Source organism: Thamnophis elegans, chromosome 2 (genome assembly GCF_009769535.1).
Source record: "Thamnophis elegans isolate rThaEle1 chromosome 2, rThaEle1.pri, whole genome shotgun sequence".
Taxonomy (NCBI): Eukaryota; Metazoa; Chordata; class Lepidosauria; order Squamata; family Colubridae; genus Thamnophis; species Thamnophis elegans.
Genome location: NC_045542.1, coordinates 119,123,445 through 119,143,910, shown reverse-complemented (window position 1 = coordinate 119,143,910; position 20,466 = coordinate 119,123,445).

The following is a 20,466-nucleotide window of genomic DNA, read 5'->3' as shown; positions in this document are numbered from 1 at the left end:
CCAGTTTTACGGGAAGGCAGAAAATTTATATGCCCCCCCCCCACTTTGCATCCAAAGCAGTGGTGTATTAATCATTAAGCAGATTAAGGACATGCTTAGGGCACCAGGCCCAAAGGGGGCGCCACAAAGCTGAGAAAGAAAAAAACAAACCAATGAAGATTTGTACAGTATGTACTAAGGAGGGGAGCACCAAGATTTGTCTTAATCTTAAGAGTCTTGATCCGCCACTGATCCAAAGCATTAATAAAATAAAATGAGCCAAGGTGGCGCAGTGGTTAGGGTGCAGTACTGCAGGCCACTTCAGCTGACTGTGATCTGCAGTTCAGGGGTTCAAATCTCACCGGCTCAAGGTCGACTCAGCCTTCCATCCTTCCGAAGTGGGTGAAATGAGGACCCAGACTGTGGGGGCAAGTTGCTTACTCAATTTGCTAAAAAATCTGTAAGCTGCTTAGAGAGGGCTGAAAGCCCTATGAAGTGGTATATAAGTCTAATAAATAAATAAATAAATAAATAAATAAATAAATAAATAAATAAATAAATAAATAAATAAAAAGTTGCCTTGTATGGAACCATTAGGTCCAGTTTGATAAGGAATTTTTCATGAAACTATTTAAGATTTTTAAACCAGTTATGCATTCCCTTTAATTGATACCATCTGATCCATCTTGTTAACCAAAATGCGATGGAGTACTATGTCATATATTTCGTTGTAATACAAATTTAATTATGTCTTTAGTCTTCAACAAATTACTTGTTGAAGAAACTGAGATAAATTTTGTCTGGTGAGACTTATTTTTAACAAGTCCATGCTAACTTCTGATATGTCATTGTTCTTCAGCTACTTGCTTATAGATATATTTAGGATCTCAAAAGACTTCTGAGGTATAAATCTGAGACCGTTTGGTCTGTAACTCCCTGAAATATCTCCCTACAATACACATTTCTGTTTTGAAAACCAGAACATCTCTTATTTTGCACTTCGTTAATTCTCCAAGATTTTTCAAGGATCATAAAGAACTTTGGCCAGACTGTTACCAAGTTCCCTCTGTACCTTACTATAGGGTGGGATTAATTTTGTATGAGTATTCACATTAACTCAAAATAAGTAGGTATTCCCTGATTATACTTCAAGTACTCCTGCCGTTTGGGCAGTGAAACTACTTATATACATGGAAAATGGTTCATTCATCTTCAGAGGCTATACAGTCTTCTTTTGGGAGACCTTAATTTGAGTCCCTGCTGTCAATAAGGGGCTAAACAGTCTCTTTACTATCATTCTGTGTAGAAACAGATGAGGCAGACTCAAGTTCATCCGGGAGGGAGTGTATGCTAAGTTCCCCCCACCATTTTTATATTTTAAAAAATTAATAAAAAGTTTAAGGCAAGGGAAAAAAAACCCTCATCATACCAAATTATCATGAACCGAGAGCTCTCCTTTCTGTCCCATATCCAGGGCCTCTGGAAAAGCTCAGGAAAAAAAGTATATTCATATGCTCCCTTCAAGCAAAGAGATGTACTGTATATTGTTGCTGCCTTCCTTTCATGCTACCAACCACTACCTTATCAGAAATTCTTGCAAACAGCTGACCAGGATAGCTGTGCTTGAACAAGAGAGGGAGGGAGAGAGGGGGAACCCAGTGATTGTTTGAAGCTCTCTTGTAAAAAAGGGAGAAACTGTCAGATCAAAAAGAGATAAAATGGTGGGCAGCTAAGTGGCTCTCCAAATATAGAACATTTATTCTTAGGCAGGCTTCATCATTTGCTAGAAGAAGCCCTTATTTTATCATTTTGTCTTTTTCCTATCTTAACCTTCACTTACTTGTCTATATCATTCAGCCTCACACATATAGACAATTCAAACTCTCCAAAAAATCAGATAAACTCACCAGTCTCTGCTATTTTCTCTTCTCTTCTCTTCTCTTCTCTTCTCTTCTCTTCTCTTCTCTTCTCTTCTCTTCTCTTCTCCCCTCCCCTCCCCTCCCCTTCTCTCTCCCTCGAAGATATTACAATTGCACATTCCTATATGAAATTAATTAATGAATTGTTTGAATTAACATGGACAATGAAACTTAATTATCACTGGAACTTCTTTAGGTGTCCTTAGCTGTAGATATACATAAGGTGAAGTTCAAATTATAGTCTGGCAATCAGCATGATACCTTGTGTAAATGAATGAAGTAATTACAAATGCTTCTCTGCTGCTTCAAGCTTTGGAATTTGAACAGTTTATAATATAAAATTAACAGTCTCAGAATTAGGGTGAAGCTACACTATCTACCTCTAAATGGTACCTTTGACCTCAGAAGGTGGATGCCTGATATTTGGAGGAGAAAGTAACTGTTTATGCCAACAGCAGCCCACTTCAATACTTTAATTGCTATGCTTTTTAAACTCCTAGATAAATATCTAGGAATCCCAAGCAACTCAGAACAACCCCCTCTTCCAAGATTTTAAAATATTGTCTCCAGTGTGGTAGATAGATTTTTGAGTATCATTAATATCACGAAAAAGATTTACTTTTTTAAAGGAGAAAGGTTTCACCATTTTATGGTGTGGGGTGTGTATGTCTGTTGTAGAATTTGTATCACAATATAAGTGCCAGCTGCATCATCAAACTGATAAGTCTGTATTGTATTGATTTCATAGCGTTCCCCCATCTACTTTCATCAATTCCTGGTAATATTATGCTATGTAATTCATTCTTTATTTGGATAGTTATTATGTTTTTATGTTGCTACGCATTTTACTCTGTCCAGTTGTTTCTACCTTTTTGTGTCCTTTGTACTATTAGTTCAATGATCAAAAGCCAATTAGCACAATAGTTAAACATTTGAGAATTCATGGAGGGGTTTCTGTATTCTGTAAAGATACGTTAACCGATTGCCTAGTAATTATCAGTACAAACAGAATAAACAAATAGGATCATTAAGTTTGTGACAATCTGACTAACTGTTTTCAAGTAGGAGGAATTAAAAGGTTAGTGTGTTGATACCTGAAATTGCTGATAATATAATGTTTGGACTTTTTCCCGTGAAAAAGTGTTACTTAATATAAAGCTCATTGATATGTCTGCTTCTCACTCCTTTTGCAGTGAAAGGTATCATGGGAAAAACAAAAGCTTAAAATATATGTTTAACAGTCCTTGCATTAAAATGTGGTGGGTGGGACACTGCCCTGGATATTGTATCTACCAATGTAGTATACTGATTAAAGTGGGAGATTAGGAGTGGGGAGACCCATAGCCAGACAGCCTTCAACCATGGATGGATATTGAGTGACTCTGAACTTTTCTCTATCCAACTTACTTTACAAGATTGTTAGCATGAGGACAAATGGGAGGAGGTTGCACTATATCTACCACCTTTAGCTCCTGAACAATAGACAAGATATAAATCTAACAGAAATGTACATTTTCTGCAGACAAATTCAGGGAGAAAACAGCTCAGGAAATACAATTCATTTCCAGGCAGCTACTGTTAAGGAACACTGTGAAGGCTCTTCATCCACTTTCATACCTGTTCAGCAATGGAAAGTGGTAAAACTTCTTTTAGTGTGATTGATATCCAGATAGGCATCAGCCCCTTTATCAGTGAAGTCAGCTAGTGGCTGCCATTGACAATGGAGCTATATGAGTAGAGGCACTGAGAAATTAGACAGGAATACCACTAGGTCTGGAGAAAACAAAAATAGAATTAAATAAAAAAAATGGGGAGGACTGAGCCATGGAATATTGTATGTCAGATGGAGAATTCAATGAAACAGTTGGGTACTGCAAAAAATATGTGTGTGGGGGTGTGTGGACATCCTGGAGGTTTGCATAGACAACAGATTCCAACAGACAAATTTGTCATTTTCATTTCTCCCATGCTTGATTTCTTTTTTAAAAAAATCTCTAGTTTATTTTTTTCTTCTTTACAAAAATGATCTTGAACAAAATTCTAATTTATTTTCAGTTCAATCCATACAACTATTTGCATTGCATAGGTGTACCATATTTTTGGAGTATAAGATGCATCGGAATATAAGACACATCAAGGTTTTGAAGAGGAAAAAAAAAAAGTTTTTGCACTTTGCAAGCCTTTCAAAAACGGCCCTTTTTTCACAAAAACGAGCTTGTCCCCCCCCAAGGGCATGATTAGCTTTTAGGGGCTTGCAGAGTGCTCCGGGGGGGGGGGGATGAGCAAAAAACAGCCCATTGTTCATAAAAAAAGGGCATGGATAGCCTTTAGGAAGCTTATAGAGTGCTCCTGGGGGCTGGGGGGGGTGTAAAATTGAGCAAAAAACAAGCCATTTTTTTGCTCATTTCTACCCTCCCAGCCCCCGGGAGCTCTCTAAAAGCTTCCTAGAGGCTCTGCATGGCCATTTTGGTGAAGGGGCGCAGTTTCGGGAGGCAAAAAAATGCTGTATTCAGTGTATAAGATGCACCCAGATTTTCAGCCTACTTTTTGAGGGAAAAAGGTGTTTCTTATACTCCAAAAAATACGGGTATTACTGTAGAGGATAGGTCTTCAGCTCTTCTTTTTTTCTACTGAAAAAAAAAATTCTTTGAGAAGAAGCCAAAGGAACGAAATGAATGAAGGTCTTAATTGCAGTGTGCCTACACCTTTCCCAATGTATGTATATAAATCATCGGTCTAGCGTTAATCACATTATGTTTCAGAAGGCATGTTTTTCCATGTAGCATGTACTTGAATCCATTCTGTATGTGTCATTTTTACATAAAATTGCTTGCTGAAATGACACAATGGCTGGAATCTGAAAGGGAGTGAGAGTTGAGAGGAAACCGCATGATTAGCTCATCGCTTTGTTGACTTGGACTTTGCGTTTTGAATGATGCTGGACTAGGTATTTCAGTAAGCAATCTAACATGGCAGTTGGCAATGTTGTCAACAGAAATCATCTACACTACAGAATGTGGATGTAACAGAACAATCTTTAATTAGCAGAAAAACACAGTTACACTAGCCCCACTTTACCCTTTTAGAAGCCTGTGGGAAGATGTATTGTGTGATGAGGAGCCAATGAAGGTCCCCTCCCCTTATGGTTGAGTCATCTGGACAGAAATTTCTACATCAGCTCTGCTTTGTCAAATAGTTGCTATTGGATTATTTCCATTTCCAATTATCAAGTGACATTAGCAAGCTTATAATGCACCATGGCAACTAGCAACTTTAAAAGTACAGATTTTTTTTGTATGTTTAGTGCAACTATGCCAAATTTATTGTTGACAGATATAAACCAGCTCCCTTTCTCTATCCAACAAAAATATATCCCCATTGGAGTGGATTATATTTTACTCTCAGTGCACTAGAATGGCACACACCTATTTTGTTGTTGTTCCTGTTGCTGTCGATGGTGTTTGAGGCAGAAGTGGTATTCAGCAGTTTCTGACCAGTTCTGGAGAAACAGTAATGGAAATTTTGAGTAGTTCGGAGAACTGGTAAATACCACCTCTGACTGGCCCTGCCCCCATCTATTCTCTGCCTCCTGAATCCCAGCTGAGTCCCAGCTGATTGGGAGGAAATGGGGATTTTCCAGTAACCTTCCCTTGGAGTAGGAAGGTAATGGAGATTTTACAGTATCCTTCCTCTGCCATGCCCACCAAGTCAAGCCCACCAAGCCATGCTGTGTCCACCAAGCCACACCCACAGAAATGGTAGTAAAGAAATGTGAATCCCACCATTGGTTTAAGGTATATTTCTGGCTAGACCACTATGAAATCTGAATCCTTATTTCTACATATTTCCCCCTTTTTTCCATTTCACAGGTGCCTTTGAAAACTCTAAAGAGACCTGGGATAGACCTCTTTTTTGTTGAATAATTTTCATGGATAATTTTTATATTATGAATATTTTAATAGTCTTAGCAAACAACATTGACAGGTTATTATGTTAATAAAATGATTGTCATGTCACATCATAACATATAATATTCATATTACTTCATAAAATGTTACTTGCATAGTCATAATGTTCGTGTTTTTTTTAATCCTAAACTCTCCTTCACAAACTGCAGACTTAAAATCAGCCAAGCATTCAAATGGTGATGTTGAACTGGATTCATTTATGTACTCACCAGCAAAATGAATAGAGCTGGAAGGTTAAGTTTCTCTCCCTCATGTACCCCTTAAATCTATTTCAGAGGAGAAATGGAAAAAACTTCTGTCTTTGGATTTAAGTTTAATGATCATCCCCATTAATTCAAAGTGTTATATCTCCTCTGTTTGCCACTAGAATTGAGCAGATGATGACTTGATGATTATTGTCGATACAAATGGAACTGCAAGATTCAGTCCAGATGAATATCTGGATTTCTGCAACCTCCTTTTTTCCCACATCCTTTACTTTGGAGAGAGAAATTTGAAAGTATGGTGTCAAAATACTAAAAGATTTGAAACATGAATGGTTATTGGAAGATGTCTTTTGCTGTCAAAGATTTATAATGTATTTCTCCAAAAGAATGGCTCAGCTATTTCACAATGAGAAATAGCCAACCCCAGCAGTTGATTCACTGTCAAGGCTAGAAGGGCAAGGACAGCAGTTGCGGGTTGAGCAAAGAGTGCAGAAGGTGACTAATAAGATGATCCATGAACTTTAGCTTAAAAATATCTGTGAGAAGGGCTATCAATTCACACAGCAATGTTATATTCAGAGAGAGAGAGAAAGAGAAAGAGCGAGCGAGAGGGGGAGAGAGTGAGAGAGAGTGAGAGAGGGAGAGGGAGAGAGAGAGAGAGATTCTTCTCAGGATGTCACTTTCCCTTGATTACTATCTTTTCTCAGATAAGAAGATCTAGATTGGAATATTCTTAATCAAAGGCTTTGAATGTTGGTTGTTAAATAGGAAGTGCTAAATTCTTATTGGGAAGAGTGTATTTCAAGATTTTTTCAAGTGTTTTCCACCCAGTAACATAATAGAATGCAGAGAAAACAATTCATTGGCATAATTAAGATATTTCCCCACTTTGTGTGTGTGTGTGTGTGTGAGAGAGAGCACACACACACACATACACACACACACTCACACTGTAAATAATAAATTCTCTTCAAGGCCTTCAATTCATGTTGGCTTTTAAGAACAATGTGTGTTATTTGCAATTCTGTTTCTTCAGCTACATAAGGGCTGAAGAAGAAAAGCACATACATTATAATCTTGGACATAAAAAACATAGGAGAAACCAGATAATCTCCAAGCAAGTGACCTAGGCACTAGTTTGCTCTAGAACAGTAATCTAACTAGGCCTCACTGGGAGAATATTCAGTTGTATTCCAGATTCATTAGTACAGAAAAATATCACATTGTTATAACCATTAATTTCATTTATTAATTTCTTCTATTTGTATTTCACCTTTCATCCAGGAATTTCACTATTACCCCCAGCAATTTCTGTGAGAGGTGAGGCTGTGAGTTAGAAAGTTCTGCAAAGATTGATCCCTAGAATTCATGGCTAACTGGGAATTTATATTTGGCCTAGCAGACCATGCTGGCTTCATGCATAATAAGGTTGAAAAAAACACACCCTCTAATGTTGATCAAAAGCAGTAGCTGTTTTTCTTTTGAGTAAAACATAATAATGTCTGCTCCTATGATATATCCTTGAGGCCTGCTATGAGGAACAGAGGTACCATTGCATTATATTTCTGTTATAGCCTAAGTAAGTCCGAGGACTTACTTAGGCTATAACAATTTCCATATGTTCTGACACAGTTGGTATTCAGCCGGTTCTCTCTGGTTCGGGTGAACTGGTAGTGGCAGCTGTGGGAGGCTCCCCCCACCTGCCCCGATGTAATGCACAAGAACTGCCCATGCGCAGAAGGCGGTGCACATGTGCAGACGGTGCGCATGCACTCACATTTGCAAACCAGTAGGGAAGATAAGTGAATCACAGCACTGTTTCTACATCTTTAACTTAAATGATCCAATTACTACTTCATTAACCATTTCCTTTGAAATTCCTTTTGTCTTCTTGTTTATGCTAGCAAATTGGTATGGCGGATCTAGGCAAACCATGTCTACCCCATGTGGTTAATTCAAGTGACAGGCAGCAGGCCCCTTCAGTCTTCCATTATCATTTCCACTCCACATTTTCCATTTCCCATTATTAATGACATTTTTTTATTTTTCCTTTTCAAGAACTTAAAAATGTAGCTTTGAGCATGCTTAAGTATTTGCTGCAAGGAGGACGCCAACCGAGAGATTTCCCTTACAGTAGCCTAAGTTCCTAAGTACTTTAATATAGGCAGTTCTGTAAGAATGATTGCATGGCTTATGCCAACCAGGAGTTGGATCAAGAATTAATTTCATTTTCACAGTAACTTAGGGACTAGGAACTCTAATTTCTTCATTGGACAGATTTCCCCTTTCTTCTCCCACTAGCACTATCTTGTCTTTTTTTCAGCCAACTCCCCAGATCCCAGTATGACCCAGATGAAACACTGCTAAAATTTCCAAGATGTACTCAGTCAGAGCACTTTCATACAGCTCAAACATTTAAAAAATATATATACAGCCTCCTGCCCACTAAACATTTTCGATTTCAAAACGGATTTCATCTTCCATAGAAAGCAATACTGCCTCCAGCCATGTGTAACTTATTTTTTATCCAACGGAGTATATGGGCTTATAACGAGATCCTGATAGGAACCCGGGTTTAAAACATTATTCACAGCAGGTTATTTGATCTTTATTTGCTGAATGCACTCAGCTGAATCCCTATCTCCAAACAATATGAGAAATAAAATGCCAGACATGCTTCATTGGCCAGCTAGCTCATCTTGATTTGCAGAGACGATTACATCGCTCTCTCAGCAGTTTCTCTCATAGACCATATTCTGGGAACCGCGTTCTTCTCTCTATTCTGGCATAACTGCCTCCTCCAGCTTGATATTCCCCAGGTGGACTACAACTCCCACAGTTGGATAGGAATTATAGGAATCAAAGGGGAATAAATGTGGGTGGATCTCAGAAGCAGTGGCAATGGATGATTTCAAACCATGTGCCTGATACAAATCCCACTGCAGTCTGCTTGGTCATTCCTACAAATCTTTTGAGTTCTATCAAACAACACCTTCTTGATACATGTGCATATAGGGATATTCATTATATTTATCATTGTCATTTTATTTTGTTTGTCCTTAACATATCTTTTGGGGGATTCTGCTGCTTTTGAAAGTGCATTGTCATGAGAGCCAAGCAAAACTTAGATGTTCATGGGTAGTAGAGTCAAGCAGATCTTTAATGTTCATGGTTAGTAGAGTCCCAAAAAAGAATGTTAAGAACAAACAATAGCTTCTCAGAGACATTTAGTTGGCCATAGCTGGAAACAAGAGCCTTAACTGAATGGAACATCAGTAATTTGAAAAAAGTTATAAACAGAAATATGATCTGAGCCTAGGTTACAGCTCAAGAATTTCCTGGTGATTTCTCTTCCAAGTCCTAACCTGGCCCGACCTTGTTTAATCAAGAAAACTACATGGATGAACATTTGAAATTACTTGAAGCTGAATTGAAACTCAAGGAATTATTTTTTTTACAAATACTCCTATCCCTTGTATCCCTTCTATTTTGTTCAACCAAACCTAAGACAATACTTGTATCCTTCTCCACCCTTTCAGTGAGGCAAAATTCAGGAAAGGAGCACTTCAAGATGGGCAGAGGTAGTAACAGACCGAATTAAGAGAAAATAAAAAAGAAATTGGCAGGATTGGTACATAACAACACAATCTGAGGAAATTGCTGGAGAAGATAGTTCAGCACAACATGAAAAGAGCTTCAAATTATACTGAAGAAATGGAAACATATCATTTTATGTCTTCATCTGGTATGTATCAATTCTTGCTTAGCTTGTACCACCTCATTTTTTTGAGTCATTCATAAGACAAAGTCAAATAATTAGAAAGAATGTGAGAACATCTTTTCTGACAAACACATTTTAATAAAGGGAATGAACCTTTTATTGAGGTTCATCAGATGGATAGAGTAGTTGGACTGTGGTGGGACTTAATTTTGGATGAGATAAGGAGAGGAAGATAGTTATGCAGATGCAGGTGACATCTGAGACAGCCTACAAGCACCTTATCAATTAATAATTGCCATGCATTTAAACACCCACAATATTTGTTGAAACCTTTTGAGATAGCCTGAAACCTTTTGATGTAAGTTCAGCAGTCTTTCATGCAATCATGTCATTAAAGTCTTGTTTTTCCAATGTAGTCACCTTGAGGTCTGCACCAGTGTATCCTGGGAGGGCCAAAGGCTCTGATATTGCTTTGTCCTTGCTTAGAGTCCTGAAGTCAAACTTGTATGCATTAATTCTTCTGCTCAAAAGTTGTCTCATTTGTCTTATACAGAAAGGCATTGCTGGAAGTTACCATAAACTAATATGGCTTTCCTCCTAACAAGGGAAAATCAAGCACCCTTGAACTGAAGAGGTACAAAAATGTTATCTGTCTTAACACTCTGATTCTATCACTTTAAAACACTAACAACCATACAATCTTTTTTTTTTTTTTTTTACTAGCATTGGATTTTCTCTTTTCTAATTCCGGAAAACATCTTTCCCGTAAGTAATTGCCACTAATTACACATATTTAACACAATCTCATAAAGCACCTCAGAACTGTTATATTGACTGATAGCTGTCATATGGGAATTGCAGACCCTATAGAAGAGAAACATCTATTAACATCTTTTCCCCGATGGCTTCATTCCTACATGTTTTATTTTAGGATATTGCAAGTGGATTCTAAAATAAACATTAAATTCACATTTAGCTCAAAAAATGTTCCCTTCATTTTGGCACTGGACTAATCTCTATTTCTCACCATGGAGAAAATCTGCAGTGCAATCACCAAACACACAAAAATTCTTTTTCAGATATTTCAGATAATATCCTGATCGCTTATTTGTACCCTATGACAATCATTAAGTGCTGTACCTTACAATTCTTGACAAATGTATTTTGTCTTTTTATGTACACTGAGAGGTATGCAGCAAAGTCAAATTCCTTGTGTGTCCAATCACATTTGGCCAATAAAGAATTCTATTCTATTCTATTCTATTCTATTCTATTCTATTCTATTCTATTCTATTCTATTCTATTCTATTCTATTCTATTCTTTATATGATAGTTGTAGTCACCTGGTCAGTCCAAGGAATACTTAAAAAGAGAAGAATCCTTTCAGCAAAAGAGATTTGCTGAAAGCAGCCTGGGCTTTTAAAAGATTGAACAAAGCAGGGGAAGACTCTTCAGCCATTTCATACATTTTAAAAAGCAAATACAATTCCCATCTGATTTGTCTTTTATATAGACACGTCTATATAGAAAACATTGGATTTTCAATGTTACATTATTCTACCAAAATAGGTAACAGAATGAGGAAGGAGATTTTTGAGAATGCACATGTCCAACCCTAAATTTTGCCTTGATATAACAACAACAACAACAACAACAACAACAACAACAACAACCAAGTCACTACATTAATCCACTGGTCATTATGTAAAAAATACAACTCACCTGTATCTGAAAAGTCATAGAGAAAAAAGAATTTGAAGTGAAAAAAAGTTGTTTGAAAATGAGACGGTGAAGATCTTGTAGGACTTTAGAATATAGATGGATCATCATTTGGAACACAACACATCACATATCACAGTTGTTGAAAACCGAAGAGTACAATTTATTGATATCGCTGTACTGCCAGATTCAAAGAAAAAGAATGGGAAAAAGTCATAAAATATTGCGACCTGGCTATCGAAACCACGCAGTGGATGAAACATGTAACAGTGATACCCATTGTCATTGGGGCACTTGGTACCATGTTCAATAATTTTAGAAAATACATCCAAGAAATTGCAGCTTCCTGCAATAACACCAGTGGAACTGCAAAAAACTTTGCTACTCAGACCATTGTATATTTTAAGAAGATACTTGGGTGATATCTAGGATGCTGGCAGCAACCTGTATCAACCAAAAGCACCAGTCAAAGGTATTTGTGATGCATTTTTGAATGTTCAGTTGACTGAATTCCATGTTTAATAAATAAAATATGATGATGATGATGATGATGATGATGATGATGATGATGATACATCAAAATGAACTTTGGATTTGAAAAATGTGCTATATTATCCATGTGGCGAGGAAAAATGGAAAAAAAAACAGAAGGAATAGAACTGGGAAATGGAAATATAATGAAAGCATTAGCAAAAGATAATGGTATGAGTATCTAGGCATATTGGAAGCAAATAACATCTGGAATAGAAAAGTCAAAGAGTCAATGCAAAAGGAATACATCAGGAAGCTCCGCAAAATATTAAAATCAAAGCTGAATTCTGGGAACATAATTAAAGCCATTAATACACGGGCAGTTCCAGTGATACGCTACTCAGCTGGAATCATTGACTGGACTCTGGCTGAACTGGAAAACCTGGTCCGGAAAACACACAAACTTTTGAATATGAACCACGCTTTACATCCACGAAGTGACATCAGCAGGTTGTACCTGCCAAGAAAAATAGGGGGCAGTGGGATATTGCAAATCCATCAAACGGTAGAAGAAGAAAAATGAAGTATGAATGATTATGTGAACCAAAGTACAGAAAAATTGCTGCAGGCTGTGAAAACGGAGAACAGCATAAAAACAACAGAAACAAAGGAAGAATATAAGGAAAAACAGCTGGATGACAGATTAAATAAATGGAAAACCAAAGCTTTGCATGGACAGCACCTGAAAAACATTGAAGGAAAATGTGATGACAACTTGACATGGACATGGCTTAAGATGGGAACTATCAAGAAAGAAACTGAAGGTTTAATACTGGCTGCTCAAGAACAAGCACTACAAACTAATGCCATGAAAGCGAAGATACAAAAATCCACTGACAGCCCAAACTGCTGACTTTGCAATAACAAAGTCAAAAGTGTTTCACATTTAATATGTGAATGCAGCAAAATTGCACAAACTGATTACAAAGCTAGACATGACCAAGTTGCTAAATTAATCCACTGATCATTATATAAAAAATATGATTTATCTGTATCCAAAAAATCATGGGAATATAAAGTGGAAAAGTTATTGAAAATGAGAAGGTAAAGATCTTGTGGGACTTTCAAATACAAATGGATCGTCATTTAAAGCAGAACACGCCAGATATCATGGTTGTAGAGGGCCGAAGTGTATAGTTTATTGATATAGCTTTTCCTGGGGATGCCAGAGTTGAAGAAAAAGAACTAGAAAAAATCATGAAATATCGCAACCTGGGCATCGAAACTACACAGCTATGGATGAAGCATGTAACAGTGATACCCATTGTCATTGGGGCACTTGGCTCCATGTCGAAGAACTTTACAAGATACATCAACAAATTGCAGCTTCCTGCAATAACACCAGCGGAACTGCAAAAAACTGTGCTACTCGGAAGATCTTATATTTTAAGAAAGTACTTGGTTGATACCTAGGACACTGGCAGCAAACCATATCAAGCATTAGCACCAATCACTGGTATTTTTAATGCACTTTTGAATGTTCAGTTGGCTGAGTTTCATGTTTAATGAATAAAGTTAATAATAATAATAATAATAATAATAATAATAATAATAATAATAACAACAACAACAACAACAACAACAACAACAACAACAACTCCGCCGTTGCCGGTCCCAAGCCCGGATTAGAAAGGAGGAGGGTTGGGGTCAGTTTGGCAACTGGCCCCATAAAAAAACCCTGCCAACCCATACAATATGGTGAAAGAAACGAATAAAAATTTTATACCGCATCGGTCGTCGCGCGGGTTAACAAGGGCCACGGCGGATGTTGGGGTCCCTGGACATCCGTTGACAAGTGGGCTACAAGTGGACCAAAAATATAGTGCAGATGAAAACCGTGCCATAATTGCCTGTTACTACAACTCAGAGCCAGAAAAAAGAGGTTATTTAAACCGAATATATGAATTATGGAAAGAACAATATCCAGATTCAAATGTTAGTGAACAACGACTAGCAGATCAAAGGCGATTTATTATACGGAATAAAATGTTTAGTGAAGTTGAACTTGAGGAAATTCAGGCAAATTGCAAAACCAAAAAAACAATATCACAAGCAGAAATAACTGATATTCAAGACACGACTAAAGACATTATAGTAGAACTCCCAGAAGAAGCTCTTGGGGACGAAATAACACCACCACCACTAGAACCAGTTATCACTGAACCAACTGATGAACTAACTCAAACAAAAAGAATTGAAGGATAAGATCATGGAGCATTTTCTGCTTAATGAGGAAAGGCAACGTTTACCAACACTAAAAACTGTGCCTAAGAAAATTTTGGCCCCTATCATGAAAATGGTTAATGCAGTGTTTTCAACAATTGAATCAGGATCCATCTTGGAAATGAACCAGTTAATGTACAGCGCAGCTGTAATAGTCACTAATGAACTAGGCATTAAAATCAAAGTACCTAGTCACACAACAGAAAAAGCATCAAAGCCAAAGTGGAAAATCCGATTAGAACAAAAAGTCAAAAAATTAAGAGCAGATGCTAGTAACTTAAAGAACATGCATGAGCAACGGCTTAAAAAGAACAAAACCATAGATCAGCTAATCAGAAGATATAGATTGGATACAAGAAACATCAATGAAGCTCTAGAGATTGTAAAACAGCAGATAACAGCAACAGCTAGAAAAATTGAAAGATATGAGGCACGAATCATCCAATATAAACAAAATCAGCAATTTCGATCAGACCAACGGCGTTTTTATCAAAGTCTTAATGTGAATGGTGGCACCAAAAGTGAAAAACCAGAAAAGCAGGCCACAGTTGAATTCTGGAAAGAATTGTGGGAAAATGCAAAGGACTACAATAAGGAAGCCAAGTGGATACATGACTTGGAGAAAAGCATTGGCAACAAACAAATGCAAGTATTGGAAATAACAACTGAGATGGTCAAAAATCGAATTAAAAAGGTAAAGAATTGGACATCACCGGGAAAGGACCAATTACATGGTTTCTGGCTCAAATATCTGACCAGTTTACATGCAATATTGGCCAGGCAACTGAATGAAATTTTACAAAAGGGCCAAATTGATGAATGGTTGACAACTGGAAAAACATACTTGATTCAGAAAGATGCAACTAAAGGAACAACACCTGAAAACTACAGACCAATAACATGCTTGCCAACAACCTTCAAATTACTCACAGGCATTATTGCAGATAACATGATGGATTATTTGGAAACAAACAACATCTTGCCAGTAGAGCAAAAAGGCAACAAAAGAAGGAGCAGGGGCACAAAAGATCAGCTTCTAATTGATAAAATGATATTAGAAAATTGTAAGAACAGAAAAACGAACTTGAATATGGTCTGGATTGATTACAAAAAGGCATTTGACTCACTCCCACATAGTTGGATCATAAAATGCTTAGAAACAACTGGCATTAGCAAAAATATTACATCCTTTACTGAAAAGGCGATGAAACAATGGAGAACTGAGTTGGCAGTAGGGAATGAGATCTACGGAATGGTTAATATCAAGCGAGGAATTTTCCAGGGTGATTCACTTTCACCTCTTCTCTTCATCATCGCAATGATCCCACTATCAGTAATCTTAAAAAAAAATGAAATTAGGCTACCAAACAGCCAAAGAAGCTGAAAAAATTTCACATTTACTATATATGGATGATTTGAAACTCTATGGAAAGTCAGAAATAGAAATCCAATCATTGACAAACACAGTCCGAGTATTCAGCACCGATATTTCAATGCAGTTTGGCATGGAAAAATGTGCCACTGTATCCATAAAAAGGAGCAAAATCACTGCATGTGAGGGAATTGAAATGCCCAATGGCCAATTAATTAAATGCAAAGAAAATGAAGCCTACAAATACTTAGGCATTCTGCAGTTGGATAACATCAAGCATGGAGAAGTAAAAACTATTGTCAGGCAACAGAGTTAGGAAAATTTTGAAATCTAAATTGAATGGTGGAAATACAATCAAGGCCATAAATACCTGGGCAATACCAGTTATAAGATACACAGCTGGTATAGTTAACTGGACACAAGCTGATTTGGACTTTTTGGACCGAAAAACCAGGAAACTAATGACAATGCACTACAGTTTACATCCACGTGGTGATACTGATAGATTATATCTGCCCCGAAAATCAGGTGGCAGAGGATTATTACAAGTGAAGCAAACAGTTGAAGAAGAAAAACATGCACTGGCTGATTATTTAAAAGAAAGTCAAGAACATCTATTAATCGAAGTAAAGAACAAAAATCTACTGAAGGCCCAACAGACGAAACAAGAATACAGAAAAGATGTGATAAAATCAAGAATGGAGAGTTGGCAGAACAAAGCACTGCATGGCCAATTTCTGGAAAAAATAAAAGATAAAGTGGACAGTGAACAAACTTGGTTATGGTTAACAACAGGTACATTAAAGAAAGAAACAGAGTCACTAATCCTGGCTGCTCAAGAACAAGCTATCCGCACAAATGCCATTAAGGCCAAAATCGAAAAATCCTCTGATGATGCCAAATGCAGACTTTGCAAAGAAGCTGATGAAACTGTTGATCACATACTCAGCTGCTGTAAAAAAAAAAACTGATTATAAATTGCGGCACAATTCAGTAGCACAAATGATCCATTGGAATTTGTGCAAAAATTATAATATTAAAACAGCAACAAACTGGTGGGAACATCAGCCTGAAAAAGTCACCGAAAATCAGATGGTCAAGATCTTGTGGGATTTCTGTATACAAACCGACAAAATACTGGCGCATAATACACCAGACATCACACTGGTTGAGAAAAATAAGGTCACAATTATAGACATCGTAATACCAGGTGATAGCAGGGTCGCCGAGAAGGAACATGAAAAAATCGCAAAATACCAGGACTTAAAAATCGAAATTCAACGACTATGGCACAAACCAGCAGTGGTAATTCCAGTGGTAATTGGCACACTGGGTGCTATACCAAAAGCACTGGAATTACATTTAAAACAGTTAAAAATTGACAAAATCACCATCAGTCAAATGCAAAAAGCCGCACTGCTTGGATCTGCACGCATATTACGAAAATACGTTACGACGTCCTAGGCCCCTGGGTGGGGCCTGACTAGTAACCAATGCCAAATCCGGCGAAACAACTGGCTGCTGTGATACAATTGTACAACAACAACAACAACAATAATAATCATCATCATCATCATCATCATCATCATCATCATCATCATCATCATCATCATCATCCAGAAAAGTGAAGAACCAATGATTAAGGAAGTAAGTAAAGGATGCCTTTTAAAGCTGAATATAAGAAAGAAGTAATTGAGAAGGGAGCTGAAAATTGGAAAAACAAAAGTATGCATAGCCAATACTTGAAAAGTATTAAAGGCAAAGCTGACCAAAAGCTAACTTGGAATTGGTTAATATCAGGAGCACTGAAAAAAGAAACAGTAGGCTTTATTTTGATAATGCACCTTGGGTGCAATTGCGAAGCTTCTGAAGCACCACTTGAATGTAGTTTGATGGAGATGTTGAAAGGGAAGAGAGAGTGTGTTTATTCCTGTGACACCCACACAGGAAGGTCCTACAGAGTGATCACTTCTCACCAAGTAACCCAAACTGGATTTGGCCTCAAAGAAAGAAAGAGAACCATTGTAAAATGGTGTCTGCAATCTTCAATCCATGCAAGGGAAGGACCAGCAAAATGATACTGTGGTTGACAGTATCAGAAAGCCCCTGAGAGATCAAGGAGCACAAGGATGGATGCATTCTATACTGCCATTTTACACTCCCGCAAGTCATTAGCAAGTGGGATCAAGCCTGTCTTGGTACTAGGTACAATCAAAACCTGATATCTGAGTAAAAGCACAGAGAATTCTTCCACTTTCTCAGGCGTTCTTGTCTCAAACTCATCCCAGGTTATATCTTCCAGACTGTATCCAGGATTCCTCAGCTTGCTTAGCCCAATCAGAGTCCAAGGCAAAGTGGAAATGAACAACTTTATCACTCATCAGATAACATCAATAATCTTCATAATGGTACAACAGATGTTCTGGGGAGCCATGCCATCCCTGTCGTTAGGGACTGGGTTGTCCTAAACATGGCAGCTACCACTGGATGTAAGAAAGGCCAAGAAATATTGAGATTTTGCCACCTTTATTGCTACAAGGTAAAGCCAAATATGAACTTTTACCCATGTCTGCTCAGACTCGCTTTGAGTTTTCTTCTCAGAGCAATTTGGGTGCCTTTGCTGGTGCTACATGTCTTGGAGCCCTTATTAAATCAATGAACAGCCCAAGATTGGTGCGCAGGTAGAGGCTACAATATGACCAATATGATCCAAGGCCACAGATACATTCCTATTCCAAGCCACAACTAGCCAGCAGGGAGGGCAATACAATATACTATTGCATTGTTATAATATAATGTAATGTAATGTAGTGTTGTGTCATGTTACATCACGTCACATCACATCATATCATATCATATCATATCATATCATATATGCGATGGCTCAGTGGTTAAGACACTGAACTTGTTGATCAGAAAGGTTGGCAGTTCAGTAATTCGAATCCCTAGCACCACGTAACTGAGTGAGCTCACATTACTTGCCCCAGCTTCTGCCAACCTAGCAGTTCGAAAGCATGTAAAAATGCAAGTAAAAAAATAGGAACCACCTTTGGTGGGAAGGTAACAGCATTCCGTGCCAGCCACATGACCACAGAGACGTCTTCTGACAGCACTGGTTCTTCAGCTTTAAAATGGAGATGAGCACCACCACCACCCAGTCAGGAATGACTAGCACATATGTGCGAGGTGAACCTTTACCTTTACCTATAATATAATATTTATAATATATAATATCATATATAATTAATACCATATTATATCATATTACAACATATGTTATGTTATGATATGATATCATATTATATTATATATTATTATATATTATTATATTATATTATATTATATATTATTATATTATATATTATTATATATTATTATATTATATATTATTATATTATATATTATTATATTATATATTATTATATTATATATTATTATATTTGTTATATTATATTACAGTTTACATTAAAGGCATGCTTATTTTTCAAAAAGGATGATTAAATACCCTCAATGACAGATCCTCATATGTTCAAGTAAATCATGAAGTGCTGAATTATCAATTTTGATGAGATACAGGAAGTACCTTTCATTTGAAGGAATGTTGGCAGGGGTGGCTACTTAAACAAGCAATAATTAGCATATGATTAAAGTAGGATGTGAATAATTTAAAAACAAATTAATGACTAGCAAACCCTTTCCTGACAGATTTCAGTAAGACCTGCTTCCGAGTATTAATAAACTTCGGATTGTCGCCAAGAAGGAGTGAAATGCATGTTTTCTTCTGCAGCCTTCCCATGAGTCCTCCCATAATTCAGTTCAGCATCGGAGTGCCCAATCCTTAGACATCCTTAACAAGCAAGTAAACTTGGCAACTATTGAAATCCATGGATACACACTGAGTAGCTACTGCTGTCACTCATTTGTTTTGTGTACTTCCTGTGAATTTCAGGCTGAAGTTTTATATTCCTTGAAGCTTCTAGAATCCTCTTCAGGATCTTGCTTAGCCCCAGGCAGCTGTCAGTTATTTATTTTTTGTTGGCATCTCAGTCAGGAGAACCCCTGCTAAGTTGGTGACAGGCCTCTCCTGATTTGTGGAGTCTGCTTAGAAAGACAAGCTGTCATCTAAATTGTGTAGGAATGGTGGGCAGGGGGGAGAGTGAGGAGGAAGGGAGATGGCTGGAGAAGATCACCTGATTCCCACAAGGCTGAGGTGTCCAGAACACACTGGCTGCCAAAGGAAATCTGTCAATCAAGCTTAGCTTACCTACAATTTGCTTTCCTGAAGGCTTGCACAGACAAAATACACAGCCTAGGAGTACCTTGTGATAAGCTTGACACCTATTATTTGTATGCAGTGATAAGTGTGATGTCACTTAGAAATAAAGTTGAACATGAGAAGAAATGAAAGACTTTACAGTTTGAAAGCACTAAAGTCATAGCAATACATATGGAAAAGATAGAAGAGGAGGGGCTGGGACTTAGGTTCATGAATACGAAGATGAGAGATGGATATCCCGGTCCATTATTACATAGTCTGTTGTGAAAGCAAATGATGGTTCCTTAATGTTTAAAAATGGGAATAGGCAACATTCCCCCACACCCCTGAGTCTCACTTTGAAATGTTTGAGTTTGGTTGAGTATCTGAGAGCCAATTACACAGTAATGTTGTCCAAGAGGTTAGGGAGGATACTTCCGACATTCTTTTTAAATAATTTTAGCGCAAAATCCTGGCAAAGTGGGCATGCTGGATTTTGCAGAAGCTTAACTCCCTCTAGCTGGCTCTTTATTTGTTAAAAAAAGATGCCACTGAAATTCAGTGACCCAAATA